The sequence below is a fragment of the Aulonocara stuartgranti genome (assembly GCF_965226115.1).
Source record: "Aulonocara stuartgranti genome assembly, chromosome: 3".
In the NCBI taxonomy this organism is placed as follows: domain Eukaryota; kingdom Metazoa; phylum Chordata; class Actinopteri; order Cichliformes; family Cichlidae; genus Aulonocara; species Aulonocara stuartgranti.
This window is the reverse complement of record NC_138941.1, coordinates 67439468-67456401: the sequence shown is the minus strand read 5'-3', so window position 1 is coordinate 67456401 and position 16934 is coordinate 67439468. Positions and strand designations below refer to the sequence as shown.

The 16934-nt window shown below is 40.4% G+C and overlaps 3 protein-coding genes across 5 annotated transcripts in view; 2 read left to right on the top strand and 1 right to left on the bottom strand.

Moving 5' to 3' along the window:
- Positions 1 to 15971, bottom strand: part of LOC309694288 (uncharacterized protein) — a 79239-nt gene extending 63268 nt beyond the window's left edge. For all 3 annotated transcript variants that reach the window (XR_014272834.1, XR_014272835.1, XM_082514246.1), the window contains exon 1: positions 15720 to 15971. The gene's annotated coding sequence lies outside the window, so the exon portion shown is untranslated. The remainder of the gene's footprint in view (positions 1 to 15719) is intronic.
- The window catches only part of LOC309695629 (uncharacterized protein), a 409672-nt gene that overhangs the window by 116866 nt on the left and 275872 nt on the right, over positions 1 to 16934 (top strand). The window lies entirely within an intron of this gene.
- LOC309695781 (uncharacterized protein) overlaps positions 1 to 16934 on the top strand; it is an 82250-nt gene that overhangs the window by 21215 nt on the left and 44101 nt on the right. The gene's annotated exons all lie outside the window — the stretch shown is intronic.

Genomic DNA, 16934 nt, shown 5'->3' with positions numbered 1-16934 from the left:
ACAAGACCACAGCTCGCATCAAACATCATTTCTACTGGCCCGGTCTTAGCAAAGATGTGGCTCGGTTTTGTAAAAGTTGCCCACAGTGGCAGATAACATCTGCTAAAATCCCCCATAGAGCTCCACTCCAACCTCTCCCTGTCATCGGCACTCCTTTTGAGCGTCTTGGAATGGATATTGTAGGGCCTGTTGAGAGGAGCAAAGCAGGAAATCGTTACATGCTTGTTGTAACAGATTATGCCACAAAATATCCTGAGGTGTTCCCTTTAAAATCTATAAAGGCCAGGCCCATTTTGTTTAGTGCAGTTCTTTGCAAGAGTTGGGTTTCCACGAGAAATACTAACTGATCAAGGCACTAACTTCATGTCTACTTTGTTAAAGCAAGTTTATCAGTTGTTGGGTATCCGGAGTCTGAGAACTTCACCATACCACCCTCAAACTGATGGGCTGACAGAACGGTTTAACCAGACATTGAAACAGATGCTCAGGAAGTTTGTCAACGACAGTGGTAACGATTGGGATCAATGGCTGCCATATCTACTCTTTGCTTGTAGAGAAGTCCCCCAAGCCTCCACAGGTTTTTCACCTTTTGAGCTGTTGTATGGTTATGAGGTTCGCGGCCCTCTAACTCTGTTAAAGGAGATCTGGGAGGGAGACAAGGTGGAGGAGGGACCCAAGAACATTTTGTCTTATGTCATTCATATGAGAGAACAGTTGGAGAAAATGAGTGAACTTGCTCAATCACATATGGTGGAGGCCCAGCAGCAGCAGAAGTCTTGGTATGATAAATCTACTCGTCAGTGTGCGTTTGAGCCAGGACAAAAGGTGCTCGTGCTCCTCCCCAGTGACAACAACAAATTGTTGGCAAAGTGGCAGGGGCCATTTGAAGTCATGAGGAAGCTGGGACCCACCACATATGAGGTGTCCACCCCAGGGCAGTTGCGCTCCAGCAAGGTCTTGCATATAAACCTTCTGAAGGAGTGGGTGGAGCGTACCAGGCAAGGAGAACCTTACTGCTGACTATCTCTCTCGCTGTTCCAGCGAGAGCTCTGAAGAGGGGAGGTGTGTGATGGCATGCCACACATGGTAAGCTCCACACCTCACCACCCGCTGTTCACTTTAGTTTAATTAACAGTCACTACTTTAAAATATTCTATTTATTGTTCAATATTGTTTCTTTATTAAATATATTCATTTTTCCATCACACCTTCCAATGTTTATATGGCGTGCACACATATTAACCTTGCAAGGTCAAAGTTCTGTTTTATGTTATATTAATACATCTTTCTTTGTTTGAGTTACCTGGGGGTTGGTGTCTCCTCCTGTCTGGCAAAAGGTGTGGCAAAGGGCTGGGAGACCTGAAGTACTACTGACAGCCTAATTGGATTGCACCACATGCTTCATTGCCTGGGGGGTGTTTCACGTTTGTTTAAATGTTTTGTATTAGTTGGTTATATGGCAGCCATTTTGTTTTCCCCCGTGTGTGTCATTTGGTTTAGCTAAACCAGTATTTAAGTCCCCTGTGTGTCATTTCAGCAGGTCAGTTTGTCATATGTTTGTTTGAGGTTCTGTTAATTATTATCTTGAGTTTAGTCTATTGAGTTGACCTCTTTTATTGGTCTGCCTGTTTAAGTTTTGGCTTTGTTAAATATATTTTCATATTTTTGGGTCAATAAAACCCATTTTTTGAATTAAAACCACCTGTGTCCTTTATGCTTTACTGCTTGGTCCCTGACAGCGCTAAACAACAGCAGCACGTTTAAGCTTGATCAGTTGTTGTTAGAATTTATTTAATATTAATTTTTAGTATCAGCTGATGTTGGCTGGAGCCACAGCTGCAAAAAAGCTGCTGGTCATGATATGGTTTGGTTATCTGGTGAGAGGGAAACATGAAGATGATACCAGGAGATGTCCTTACTGGATCATCAGAGCTGAGCAGGTGATGGAGAAACAGGTTTATCTTTTAGGTGACATGAATGAGTTGAAGGGAAATTATGAACTGTTTCTGAGAGACAAATAACACCAGTATCCTTTTTTAGGTAGCTGACAGGTGGTAACTGTGCAGGGGCGGGTCTAGCAAAGTGTTGCCAGGGGTCCATGTAGGGCATTAACAGGGAGAGGGGGGCACAAAGAAGTACAGAAATACTTTTCTTTCTTATTCTCATTTAAAATGTCTAGCTTTAAAAAAATAATTATCTGAATCTTACAACAAACGATTGATAGATTAATGCATATATACCATCAAAACAGTGTACATCACTGTCACAACAGTGTTTATTTTCATTCAAAGGCTTTATGATTTTCCCTACAATGGTGGGCCAGTCTCTAGTCAAAATGCCCGGGCCAATTTTCTGTCCCAGTCCAGCTCTGTATGCAGCTCATGTGCAGTCTGGTGTTACCTACATCTTCCTATTCAGAAGGCAGAATTTCCGAGTTCTGAGTACAATCGAAAGCATCACGACTGCAGTTTTTGTGTTGGATGTAAAAGGCGCACATGACGCTGTGACGTAGGCTGGAATCATGGCAGCAGTCAATGACGGTCCAGGTGTGGGATTTCTCTCGTGGAAATATGCACATTATCTTTTCCTGTCTATTGGTAGGTGGCACAGTGCACTTGTGGCAAGTACTTGTGGCAAGTTATGTGTTACTTTACTTTGAAAGTAACACATAACTTGAAGTAACTGAGTTACTTTTGAGAGAACTAACTAGTAATGTAACTAAGTTACTATTTTAAAGTAACTTACCCAACACTGGTTAAGAGACAGCGCAATATCAACACAGCCACGAAACGTCCCGCATATATGTGCCCAAGTGTTGTATTGAATCAATCAAGTGATGAATAACTATTTTCCAGTATGTTGTTTTGATAGGTTTTTTTGGCATTGTTGATTCATTTTTTAACCAATGTAGCTAATAAAGCACAATGGAATACAATTTTGCCTCTTTCTTGTAAGATTCTATAATAGAATGAAATAATAATGGCAGTTATAAATAAAGACAATAAATTGAATGAATTATGAAACACTTATGTTATTTCTATTAGATCTGAAAATTTTGTGTAATACTACAACGTGAAATGACAAATAGATAAAGAAAAAAAAATTAACAACAGCTGTGTGAAGCGGTGTATGAAGAGTCAGATGTGGACAAGGCTTATGATAATTTTCTAGATATTTTTACTATGTGGTACAATAAACATTGTCCTATAAACGAACACATGACAAAGAAAAGAAAAAAAAAAGATAAAAAGTCCTTGGCTCACAAAAGGAATTATTAATGCTTGCAAAAAGAAAAACAATCTGTATAAACAGTTTATCAAAGTAAAAACAAAAGAAGTGGAACAAAGATATAGAGCATATAGAAATAAATTGACTGATATTATAAGAACGAGCAAACAATTTTATTATAGAAGAAGATTATATGAAAATAAAAACAATATTAAAGGAACTTGGGATGTGTTAAACAACTTAATTAAACAAGGATCTTCTGGAACATCATATCCTGAATATTTTACTGATGCAAATGGTGAAAATCACAACATGAGTAATATTGTCGATGGGTTCAATAAATTCTTCATAAATGTTGGCCCTGAACTAGCAGCGAACATCCCGTGTCATAAAAATGAAAATATCAGTAAAATCAAATCCCTTTTCACTGTTCCTCTCAGCTACAAATGAGCAAGAAGTAATAAATATCACATTAAAATGTAAAAGTAAGTCTTCAATGGATTATCATGACATAAATATGTCTGTAGTTAAACAGGTTATTCTGAATATTGCTAGTCCCTTAACATATATCTGTAATTTATCATTTCAGTCCAGTTGTTTTCCAAAAAAATGAAAATTGCGAAAGTAATACCACTATATAAAAGTAATGACAAACACAGTTTTACCAATTATAGGCGTATTTCTCTACTGCCTCAATTCTCAAAAATTCTAGAAAAACTTTTTAATTCAAGATTAGAAAAATTCCTTGAAAAACATCAAATAATAAATGTTGGTCAGTATGGTTTCAGAACGCAAAGAACCACTTCAATGGCGATAATTGAGGCAGTAGAAGAAATTACTAATGCACTGGATAAAAATAAATATGCAGTTGGTAAATTTGTTGATCTCAAAAAGGCCTTCGACACAATCAATCACTCAATTTTATTGGATAAATTGGAAAGATATGGTATTCGAGGGAAAGCTGGTAACTGGTTAAAAAGTTACCTAACGGGTTGGGAACAATATGTTAGCATAGGGCATTACCATTCAGAGAAACTTGGTATTACATGTGGTGTTCCCCAAGGGTCAGTGTTGGGACCAAAACTTTTCAATGTATACATAAATGATATTTTTGATGTTTCTCAAGTACTTATAAGCTCATACTGTTCGCAGATGACACCAACATATTTTTCAGTAGCGATGATTATACTGATCTTGTAATGACCGTAAACAGAGAGCTAAAATTAATTTTAAAAAAATGGATGGACATAAATAAAATATCATTAAATATAAATAAAACTAAAGCAATGTTTTTTGGTAATTTAAAATATAATATAGAATTACCAATTGTCATTGAAGGTGTACCAATTGATAATGTGAGTGAAAACAAATTTTTGGGAGTCGTAATTGACAATAAAATTTCATGGAAACCCCACGTCAGACACATAAAAACCAAAATTTCCAGAAGCCTCGCAGTTTTGAACAAAGTGAAACAATTCCTTGATAAAGATGCACTTCGTACTCTGTACTGTACCCTGGTTCTTCCATATCTTACATATTGTGTGGAAGTGTGGGGAAATATGTGGTGTGAAAATCTGGAACAGTCTGAGTTTACAATTGAAACAATGCAAAATATTCATAGATTTAAATTTCTCTACAAACAGTGGGTCTGCTCACAGTATACTCAATGATGGTTTTTAGTGTGCTCTGTAATGTCTTCTCTTACCATTGCTGGTATGGATTCCAAAAAAAAAAAAAAAAGTGCGTATGTATGTACATATATGTATATGCATGTGTGTTTGTTACTTGTAGTTATTACCGCCTGTTACCTGTGGTAATGCAATTTATAATTTATATATTCAGTTATGAAGGCTCTAATTGTTGTTTGCGAGCTGCCGTTTAGATGCTTGTATGTGCCCGGGGCTGTTGATGGGTCTGTATGCAATGATAGGCGTAGCTGCGGGAAGTTTATTGTTTTTTTTTTTTGTTGATGAGTGAGAATAGGGGTGGGATTTAATAAGTTTTCTTCGTCCCACTCCTTTTTCAGGCAATTTTTGTTTTTTGTTTTGTGCATTTTATGTTCAATATAGGTATTTGTTGTGCCTGAAAATGAACAAATAAATGAAATGAATTAAATGAAATGAAATATTTTAATGATACAAGTTTGCATATGGTAGAATACTGCATGTAATCATTTGTGTTTAGAAGCATATAGTTGGTGACATATTGAAAGAATGTTTCAGACCCCCTAGGATGAGACATTCTAAGGTGTTCTAGCGTCCACCCCCACATCCTGGGAGCATGGGAAGAGGTCGTACCTTGTCTTATTGTTTTACAGTAGGATTAACGTAGCTATGTCAGTTTTAGTCTAAGTGCTTTTTTACATAAACAGGGAGTGCAGAATTATTAGGCAGGTTGTATTTTTGAGGAATAATTTTATTATTGAACAACAACCATGTTCTCAATGAACCCAAAAAACTCATTAATATCAAAGCTGAATGTTTTTGGAAGTAGTTTTTAGTTTGTTTTTAGTTTTAGCTATTTTAGGGGGATATCTGTGTGTGCAGGTGACTATTACTGTGCATAATTATTAGGCAACTTAACAAAAAACAAATATATACCCATTTCAATTATTTATTTTAACCAGTGAAACCAATATAACATCTCCACATTCACAAATATACATTTCTGACATTCAAAAACAAAACAAAAACAAATCAGCGACCAATATAGCCACCTTTCTTTGCAAGGACACTCAAAAGCCTGCCATCCATGGATTCTGTCAGTGTTTTGATCTGTTCACCATCAACATTGCGTGCAGCAGCAGACAGAAAGAAAGACAGACGCAACAACATTGTCATCCCCTATGTAGCCAGTGTATCAGAAAAACTCAGGAGGGTTTTCTCCAAGCATGACATCCCGGTGCATTTCAGACCCAGCAACACGCTCAGACAAAAACTGGTTCACCCGAAAGACAAAACGCCAAAACACAAACTTAACAACGTGGTGTATGCTGTACAGTGCAGCGAGGAATGCCCAGACCTCTACATTGGAGAGACCAAACAGCCACTTCACAAGCGCATGGCACAACACAGAAGAGCCACCTCCACAGGACAAGACTCAGCAATCCATCTGCATCTTAAGGATAAAGGACACTCTTTCGAGGATGCCAATGTTCACATTTTGGACAGAGAGGACAGATGGTTTGAAAGAGGAGTGAAAGAAGCCATTTATGTCCACTGTGAGCGACCATCTTTGAACAGAGGCGGTGGTTTACGACACCAACTTTCTGCCATTTATAATCCAGTTTTGAAATCCCTTCCCAGACGCCTTGGCGGCCACTCACATCCTGGGCCATCTGATCTCAGGAATTTGCATGATAAGGTGGGGCCAGGTTTCACAATGAACTCACCCGAAACTCTGGCTGATTGGGACCCACACCCAGTTTCACACCTTGGCTCAGGTGATTAGAGGATCATCAGGGGGTCCTTTTGTCCCTCTGTGGGGGATACTCCCACTAGGTTTATATCTGGGACTCTCCACCATTTGACCTTAGAACTGAAGAAGCTTCTCGGATGAGAGGTGAAACGTCTTCAAGTAACTTAAAGAAGTCCAGACGCATTTCTTTGCAAGCTCCTTTGACTACGATGACCTGGATGACTGAGAACCTTCACAGACAACGCATTCTGTACTGTACAGCAGCGGTGTCCAACCTTTTTTGCACCACGGACCAGTTTAATATCAGAAAATATTTTCACGGATGGGCCTTTAAGGTGTTGCGGATAAATACAACAAAATAAAATGATACAGACAAAGACAAAAACTGTGGTATTTTGTAAATATAATGAACGCAAATTCAGCTGTGTAATTGTGCAACTTTATTAGCATTGTTCTCCTGAAATGCACCAACAGCATCGAGAGTAACATCCTCCTCTCTGCTTCTTGACGCTCTCTAGTCACTATGGTAATGCGTAAATAGTTCTTTCAAAATAAGATACACAACTAGGGCTGGGCCATATTATACCGTTCACGGTAATACCGGTATAATGTTAGGCAACGATAGGAAAATGAAATATCGCGATAGAATGGGAGTAAAACGCGCATGCGCAGTGCCTTTGTTTTCATACGCACTGTACGCATTGTTGAGCGAAACAGATGAACCAGAATTGGTTTGTAAAAATGGTGCAACTTCAGTGATGTGGAACTGGTTTGGTGTTTGTCCGTCAGATACACGACAAAGCACATTTTTTTGCAGAACATGCAAGCGGCCGTCGTTATTGTCGTATTTGTCGGACTAAGATGTTCTTAAATCTGGGAGTAATCTGGGTCCTAAACTCCGTATGTTTCAGGTCAAACGAACACTGCAGCATCACTGAGTTAAAAACTGTCTCAATTCTTTCATCTTTAATAAAACGGTCAGCATTGCTGCTTTACCAGGTGTAACTATAAAGTTTAACTTCCAGGCATCCATGAAAAAAAAATTATTACATTTAACGGAGTCAGAAGTTAGCAGGAAGCTAGCAGAAGTTAGCTCGCTAGTTTCGCTAGTTACCTAAGCATGATATTGCATGTTCTGACTGAGAGATTTCTGAAAAAATTCAAACGTACAGCTCTGCTATCACTTCCAACATAAATGAAGACAGGAAACTAAACAGCAGTGACGTTTGTAGGGTTACTGAAGTTGGGCTAGCTGGTATATAATGATGTGCTACGTAATCGCTAGCGACACAGCTATGTTAGCATAACATAAACAGTGAAGCTGGAGCACGAACACTAACACTTTTCCACTTATAAAAGTTAACGTGAAGGTTCCTCATGGTTAGAAACAAATGCAATCGCATGGCATGATGCTGTAAACGGACCAAACTTCAGTCAGGAGAACAACTGAGATAATCCATCCACAATACGAGGTTAGTCATTAATATACTGCAACAACATGGGAATAGAGCAGCTGCCAGAGAATTCAACATTAATGAATCAATGGTACAGAAGTGGAGGAAGCAAGAAGAATGAGTTTAATAAAGTTTGATTTATCTGACTGCTTCGTTTCGCTTAATGTGCCTTATAATCCCATGCACCTTATGGTCCGAAAAATGCGTACTGCACACTGCAGTTTAATGTTGCAAAGCACCTCTTTTTAACTTCAGTGGATATTATACATGGTTATGCTCAGGATATGTCAGCCCATTTCTACTGGAAATGCCTTTTGGTTAAACTTTCAGCAAGGAATTTGCATTTGCACTGTTACATTTTTATAAAGCTTTAATGTACATAAAAACCAGCTTCTTGTTTAAGTGAAAATAAATGGAAGGTTGTCTTTTTGCGCTAGTAATGTTGTGGAGTTGTATTTTGTCTTGCATCAATTATATCGTCAGTTATATCGTTATCGCAAATTTTCAAATACATATCGTGATAAATATTTTGGCCATATCGCCCTGCTCTATACACAACTACAACACGGGAAAAGACCCAGGGAACCAGACTTAACGATTAAAAACCCTGAAAACCATACACTTCACGCCCGAGCCTCAACTCTCGCGACCCGGTACCAAAGGAGCCCTGATGTTGCGGACCGCTGCTGTACAGGAGACATGGCACTAGATTGATTGACAATGGTCTACAGCAATCAGAATGCACAACACAATGTGCTGTAAAATCCAGTTAATCTAAGCACCAGTTAATCTGGAACACCAGTGTTCCAGATCTACTGCCGTTTAGATCAACTGGCGTTGGTCGAACAGATGTGTGGCAGACTTGCGTTTCAGGAGCTGCTACCGACAAATCAGCAAAAAAACAAAAAAAGCAAAAAAAAAAAAACGCCAAATGTGTCATCTGTGACACTTGTGAGGTTATCTCAAACACACTCTGTCAGTCTTGATGCTGTTGAACAACACAATGTTTAAAAATGTGGCGAGTTTACCTGCTAATATCCTCATGCGCGACACAATCACGAAAACAGCAAACAATTAACACCACGCCGATGTTGTCCACAGGACAGCAGGAGTAAACGAGCGGGAGACTCTTGTCGTCGTAATCGTCCCCCTCGCACGTTTTATTTCTCCGGTTTCAGCGTTTTTGCTTCACAACTAAAGCGAGCAGTTTACTTTGTGCACTAATATGGACTCGAGTCAACCAGCGCCACCTCTGGCCAAGTGCCACAGCCTACAGCCAGAACAACTTGTGACACACATCTGCACCACGTTTGAATTCGTTTCTTGCACAACACATTTGATTGCCTATATTTCTCTGGAAATGAATATTTCCAGCCAATATAGGCAATCCTTCAACATGGCTGGAGAGTTGGTAGTTATATACAGTCTGTGGTTAATCTAATGAACATTTGTAAGGAGATGGCAGTTACTGTGAATTCACAGCAGTTACACAGTGATTAGTAATAAACAGCCAGAAGAAGAAAGAAGAAGAAGAAGAAAGAAGTGTACTTTATTGGTCCCCGTGGGGAAAATCCCTCTCTGCATTTAACCCATTCACTCAGTGAAACAGTGGGCAGCCATTGGGCGCCCGGGGAGCAGTGTGTAGGGACGGTACCTTGCTCAGGGGTACCTCAGGGTAGCTGTTCAGGGGAATCGAACCCCCGACCTTCCGATCATGGGGCCGCCACTCTACCCACTGAGCTATCCCTGCCCTACAGTGAGGGTGAGTGGATATAAGAAAGTCAGTGACTCAGGTGTGTCGCTTGGTTTGTCATCTGTTTGTGAGACTGGAGGAGACGTAGAAATCTTTTGTTTTAAATCTTAGTTAGGAAAGTTCCTGTTTTAAAACAAGCACTTTTTGTGAGAAATGCAAGAAGTACATCTACAGAAAGCACACAGTTACATTCTGTCCATCATGTCGACAAAACTGAAAATGTTGAACATTGAAAAACTGAGAACGTTGGGCAAGTTCAAAAGAAATGTGTTTGTAAGAACGAAAAACCAAATTGTTCCTAAAATAGTTATGGAAAGTCTAACTGTTGTATGTCTTTGTTCTACATGTTTATCTCATGGGAAATAAAGTTGCTATTGTTTCAGTGCAGTTTTTTGACAATTCTGAGTGGATTGACACAGTACAGGTCAAAATGACCTGCAACAAAATCAATGTCACTTTTTTGTTCTTCAGCATAATACAAGGGTTAACCCTGGTACATCCAAATCTACCCACAAACATGTTGAAAGATGCAATCCCAGCAATGTGGATTGTCAACACTAAAAACAATCAGTAAGCAAAGACAACAGGGATCAATTTTCTCTGTTTATTTAGCACCCACAACATTTGTAGTTGCCTTCTGCACAAGGGAAGTCCCAGTGCCGTAGCTCCGCAAACGCACATAACGCACACTGCGTAGGGCACCAAATGGCCGGTAGGGCACCAAAAAAATCAGGGTCGTAAAAAAAAAAAAGTAAACCATATTAATACTATAAATATCATATGCATTAATATGGTTAAACAATACAAAAGCAACATAAAACAATTTTCCCGAGAAAAGGGGTGAATCTGCTTTGTGCCCTGTCTCCAGTCTCCTCCTGGTGCCCCCCCACTCCCAGTGGTCTGTTCTATAATTGGTAAACACCTGTTTGAACATGGCCTCGAAACGGCAACAGGAGTCGGGAGCGGAGAAAAGAAAGAAGAAGAGGAAGCGTGATGAAACTCAGGCGTCGCTTGCCGGTAAGGCAATGTTTAAATAATAATAATAAAAAAAAGTTCATTATTGTAGCCCTTGCTTGCACGCTCATGTCCGTCAACTCTGTGATAGCTCCTGTTAGCAGTGTTCATACTGTGTTAACAAATGTTGCAAATGATTGATGTTGGGTAGTTTGTTTACGTTGTGGATATGAATATAGAATGGACTACTAAAAGCAACTCATCATGGTCACTCAATTGACGGTTTTCAGATAACGTTAGCAATCGTGACTCACGATTGCTAACGTTATCGTGATTCGTGAGACTAGCATTTCCCTCCTCAGGTTGCTAGCTGGCTAACGTCATGCATGCTACTGATTAACCTTAACTTTGGGATAGGTCAGTGATGCAGTCAAGTATTATTATCAGATTAGACAAGATTACTTTGTATGTTGCTGCATTTCAGGATATCTATAAAGACGCATATCTTATTTATGCCATTGACGTCTGAACACATAAATAGTTCTCGTCTTTCTTTAGGTTCATAGATCAAGGGCGACATCTGTTGGTGAAACTGTAATATGAAACCTATATCTTCCAGTAATATAGATTTCCTACTTGCGCATTTATATCAAATTATGTACAGCATGTTTATATTGCCATTTGCCATTATGAAAATCTATACATGTAAAATATAGTTAGTAATTTTTAAATGTACCAGTGACTTACTTAATTTATTAGTCTTATAATGCAATCTTTCGTAGGCCTACTGTAGATTCAAAATTGTATTTCTGTAAAATCCCTGAATATTTTCTCTTGTATGCAGGGTCAATGCTTAAATATGTTCAAGGAGGATCTCAAGGACAGGATGAACCATCCAGTAGTAGTGCCATCCCTGGACATCAACCACCAGCCATTGTAGACCCTGCAACAATCCCTAGCCAAGAAGAACAAGAACCATCAACCACCAGTTCAGGTACAGTTCCATACACAAGTACCACTGAGAGTCCTGTCACTGAGAGACTATCAGAAAGTGACACTGTGGAGACATGTGTGCCCCCTTCAACCGATCCTGCTCTTTGGCCAGCTCACATTGTAGATGCTGATCGTGTTGAAATTGTGCGGAGAGGTCCTTTTAATGTCAGCTCTGATTTTAATTTTCCAAAGGGGCCTGATGGAAGAGCATTTCACACTAGCCTTAAGTTCAAAATTCTTCCCAATGGAGAAAAGGTTCACCGGAGCTGGTTAGTGTACTCACCGCAGAACAATGCTGTGTTCTGCTTTGCATGTAAGCTTTTCAGTGTGAAGGATATAAAGCTGAGTACAGAGGGCTTCAGTGACTGGTCGAACATCAACATCCGTTTGAGGGGTCATGAGTGTAGCCAAGACCACATACAGTGCATGCTTAAGTGGAGAGAACTGGACACACGGCTAAAGAAAAGCATGGCAATAGATCAACAGGAGTTGACCTTACTAGAGGCAGAAAGGAAAAAGTGGCGAGAGATTCTCAAACGATTACTCTCAATAACTCTCTCACTGGCTTCCAGAAATTTGTCTTTTAGGGGCTCTTCTGACTGTCTTTATGAGCCGGACAATGGCAACTTCTTGAAGGAAGTAGAGCTTATGGCAACATATGACCTTGTAATGGCAAATCACTTGGCCAACATAAAAGATGAAGGTTCCCACACACATTACCTCAGCCCTGAGACACAGAACGAACTAATTCAGATTATCTCTTCAGAAACATTCCGCGCCATTGTGAAGCAAATCCAGTTGGCAAAATACTTCTCCATCATTCTTGACTGTACTCCAGATGTGAGTCACACTGAACAAATGTCAGTCATAGTACGCATTGTTTGTTTCCAAGCACAACCAGATATTAAAGAATACTTTCTTGGCTATATAAATGTGGAGCAAACAACTGGCCTTAACCTGTCCAATGTTGTCCTTGACAAGTTGAAGGAGCTTGGCATTCCATTTGAAAACTGTCGAGGACAGGCCTATGACAATGGGGCCAACATGAAGGGGAAGAAGCAAGGTGTTCAGGCCAGACTGCTACAATTAAACCCGAGAGCATTGTTTGTGCCTTGTGGAGCTCACACGATGAATCTGGTCATAGCTGATGCTGCCAAGTCCTCTCCAGATGCAACTGGCTACTTTGGGTATTTGCAGAAGTTGTTCAATTTCTTTTCCAGTGCCACCCAGCGATGGGCCATTTTAACAAAACATGTGAAATTGACACTTAAATCTTGGAGTGACGTTAGATGGGAAAGCAGGCTTCAAAGTGTAACTGCTGTCCAGAGTCAGACAAAAGAAGTGAGGGATGCTCTCCTGGAGGCCAGAGAAGCTGTAAGTGATGCAGTCGCAAAGGTGGAGGCTCAAGTGCTTGCTGAGGAAGTAGCCTCATTTCGATTTTTGATTTGCTCCATCGTGTGGTGTGAACTTCTTACAATCACAAACCAGGTGAACAAGTTACTACAGTCCAGCTCCATGCAGCTCGATGTTGCTGTCAGGCTCATTGACACTGCCAAAAGTAACCTCTCTAAATACAGACAGTCTGGGTTTGATGAGGCTGTGTCAGCTGCCAAAGAACTCTGTGAGGCCCTGAACATAGAACCACAGTTGAAGGAGAAAAGGCTCAGGAGCACAAAAAGGCAGTTTGCATATGAAGCTGTTGATGAGCCCCTCCATGATGCCCTTAAAAAGCTTGAGGTCACATTTTTCAATTGTGTTGTGGACTCTGCTTTAATCTCCCTACAGGAGAGGTTTGAGACCATGAATCAAGTGAAGGAGAAATATGGAGTGCTGCTTGATTTCAGCAAAGTGAATGGGATGTCCAAGGAGGATTTAAAAAAACACTGCACTGAAGTACAGAAGACACTGACAGATAAGGGAGTAGCTGACATTGATGGACCTGAGATGATGCAGGAAATCATCAACCTTCCTCAGCTGCCACCACAGACGTCTGCTTTGGAAATGCTGTCATTTTTACATGACAATCAGCTTCAAGAGGTATATCCCAATCTGTGGATTGCTCTGCGTATTGCACTGACCCTGCCTGTCACAGTTGCCTCTGCTGAGCGAAGCTTTTCAAAGCTCAAACTCATTAAAACGTACCTGCGTTCATCAATGGGGCAGGAACGTTTAAGTGGTCTGGCTGTTATCAGCATCAATGGTGACGTGGCTCAGAAGCTATCATATGATGACCTTATAGCTGATTTTGCAACCAGAAAATGCAGGCGTGTGCCTCTCTAGGCCCTAGAGAGGCACACCACGCCTGCATTTTCTGGTTGTCAGAGTATGCCCTAGAGTCTAGGGCATACTCTGACAACGAATTGTAAAAATGTTTAACATAGTTACTTAAGGAATGTGGCTTTTGTGTTCAAATTCTTATTTTTCTTATTTAAGTTTCTTATTTAAATTCTATTGTGAAACTATTTGTAAATATATTAATAATAATACTATTATATTATATATATTATTTTTTTATAAAAAAAATTACACATTATTGCCAGGCTCTTTGTTCTTGTTCCAATGTTCAATTTTTGTTTCAGTATTTATTTGTAACAGTATTTTTAACCTCCTTTAACCTTATTTATTTGTTTAACTGTCATGTTTGTTGTTATTTAATTAAACAAATTCCACTGAGAAATTCAAAAGTATTAATTTTTTTTTTTTTTTCGTGGCGGGGGGGGGGGGGGGGGGGGGGGCACCATAAAGCATTTGTGCTTAGGGCACCCAAATGGCTAGCAACGGCCCTGGGAAGTCCACACACACTGTGTGGTACCACTTTACGCAGAAGGTGCAATCTGCAAGATTGAATGAGATTGTCAGTCATTGTCTGACTGTTTATTACTAATCACCTGCTGTACATTCACAGTAACTGTCATCTCCTTACAAATGTTTATTAGATTAACCACACTTATACAGACTGTATATAACAACCAGCTCTAAAATGTTTGTTCGCAGAGAAAAGACGCAGACAGACTGCGCTAACAGCATGTGATGTTACAAAACTAGTGAAATATTAGTGTCATTTTCAAAGGTTTATTTGCATGACGCACAAACAGACACAATTGAAAGGTACAAATGTGCATGACACTGATTCAAACGTGCTGCAGATGTGTGTCACAAGTTGATCTGGCTGTAGGCTGTGGCACTTGGCCAGAGGTGGCGCTGGTTGACTCGAGTCCATGTTAATGCACAAAGTAAACTGCTCGCTTTAGTTGTGAAGCAAAAACGCTGAAACCGGAGAAATAAAACGTGCGAGGGGAACGATTACGACGACAAGAGTCTCCCGCTCGTTTACTCCTGCTGTCCTGTGAACAACATCGGCGTGGTGTTAATTGTTTGCCGTTTTCGCGATTGCGTCGCGCGTGAGGATATCACCAGGTAAACTCGCCACATTTTTAAACATTTTGTTGTTCAACAGCATCAAGACTGACGGAGTGTGTTTGAATTAACGTCACACATGTCACAGATGACACATTTGGCGTTTTTTTGCTGGTTTGTCGGTAGCAGCTCCTGAAACGCAAGTCTGCCAAACATCTGTTCAACCAACGCCAGTTGATCTGGAACACGGGCCGATTTTTTAGTTTGTTTTTTGTTAAGTCCTATTCTAAAGGCTGATTGCCCTCCCCCAGGCTTGTACCTGTGGCTTTCTGTCCTGGGGGTGGGGGCTGGTTGTTCTCCTGCCCTGCACCCAATCCTTTTGTTCATATTCAAAGACTGTTTTTCTGTATGTATTCTTACCCCCTAAAAGCCATTATAATGTTGCAAGCAATCACAAACTCTACAGTCTGTCTAACTCCAGTGTATACCAAGCAATCTATTATTCTTAACAGAGCTAAACTCAACATAAACTGCACCCACATTAAAGTTAGCTCGGTGCTTACCTTTAGATGAGCCCACAAACCGAGAGAAACTTCGTGATGAAGCTGGAAGTTTTTCCAAACACAGGAAACAGATCAGGGAGCAGAGACCCACGTGATTCACGCTGATCTCAGCTACGATCCAGGAGACAAGGGTGTGCAGATCGATGCAGATATCGATCCAAACGTTGCTAGTGGTATATGTTCCTGTAAGTTCACTACTTTACTCCCGTTTCATGAAAAAGCAGCTCTCTCTGCTCGACTCCTCCGCCTCCTTTCTTCTTCTTCTGTGTTTTTAACGGCGGTTGGCAACCAACGTAAAGGAGCATTACCGCCTCCTACTGTTGGGTCAGACCAATGGCTGTATCCCAATTCAGGGTCTGCAGCCTTAAAGTACGCAGCCCCAACGATCCTCAAGGGCCGCGTACTTAAAGACCGCTAAGGCCGGAAGTCCGAGCCTTGTGAAATGGGACGGTCTAGGTTGCGCTGCCCAGGTTGCCTAGCAACCATGATACTAACAGCTGGAAACGTGTCATACAGCTTTGTTTGACAGAAATGAAGGAGAAAATATTTTGTTCATTTGTTTGTTTTTTTCTACATGAGCTTAGAGCTGGGCGATAGAACGATAACGATATGTATTGCGATATAACTTTTACTCGATAGAGAAATTAAACTATCGCGATAGACCTCGCCGCTCTTGTCCTCTTAAAAAAAAAAAAAAAAAAAAAGGTCAGCCAATCCAAATTAAGTAGCGCAGAGCCGAACCAATCACAGCCGCAGCGTCACGTCACGTGACTTGTTACGTACAGCACAAGTGCCAAGCCGCACGTGTGTTTGTTTGGGAAGCAGCCAGCGACCGTACCGCCCGGGTAATGGAGGAAATGAGTGTGCCGACTAGAAAAATCAACCGAGCTTGACTGAAGGTTACCGAAGAGAAAACAGATGATGGTTCCAATGCCGGAGAGATTGTCGAACGGAAGAGCCATAGAAGTTCCGTAGTGTGAAGGTATTTCGGCTATTTCAAGTCTGACAAAAACAGAGTAGCGTGCACTGTAAATTGTGCCGAAAGCAAGTCTGGAAATACAATAAACTGGTGCATGCGTCACACTGTGCGCCACGTTATTGTTTCAGTGAAATGAATTTCTACAATACTGTTACTGTTAATTCTACTCTGCAGTGTTTAAATACAGACAGTTACTGTCCCTCCACACATACGACTCGGTTCTTCTTCTCTGCCCC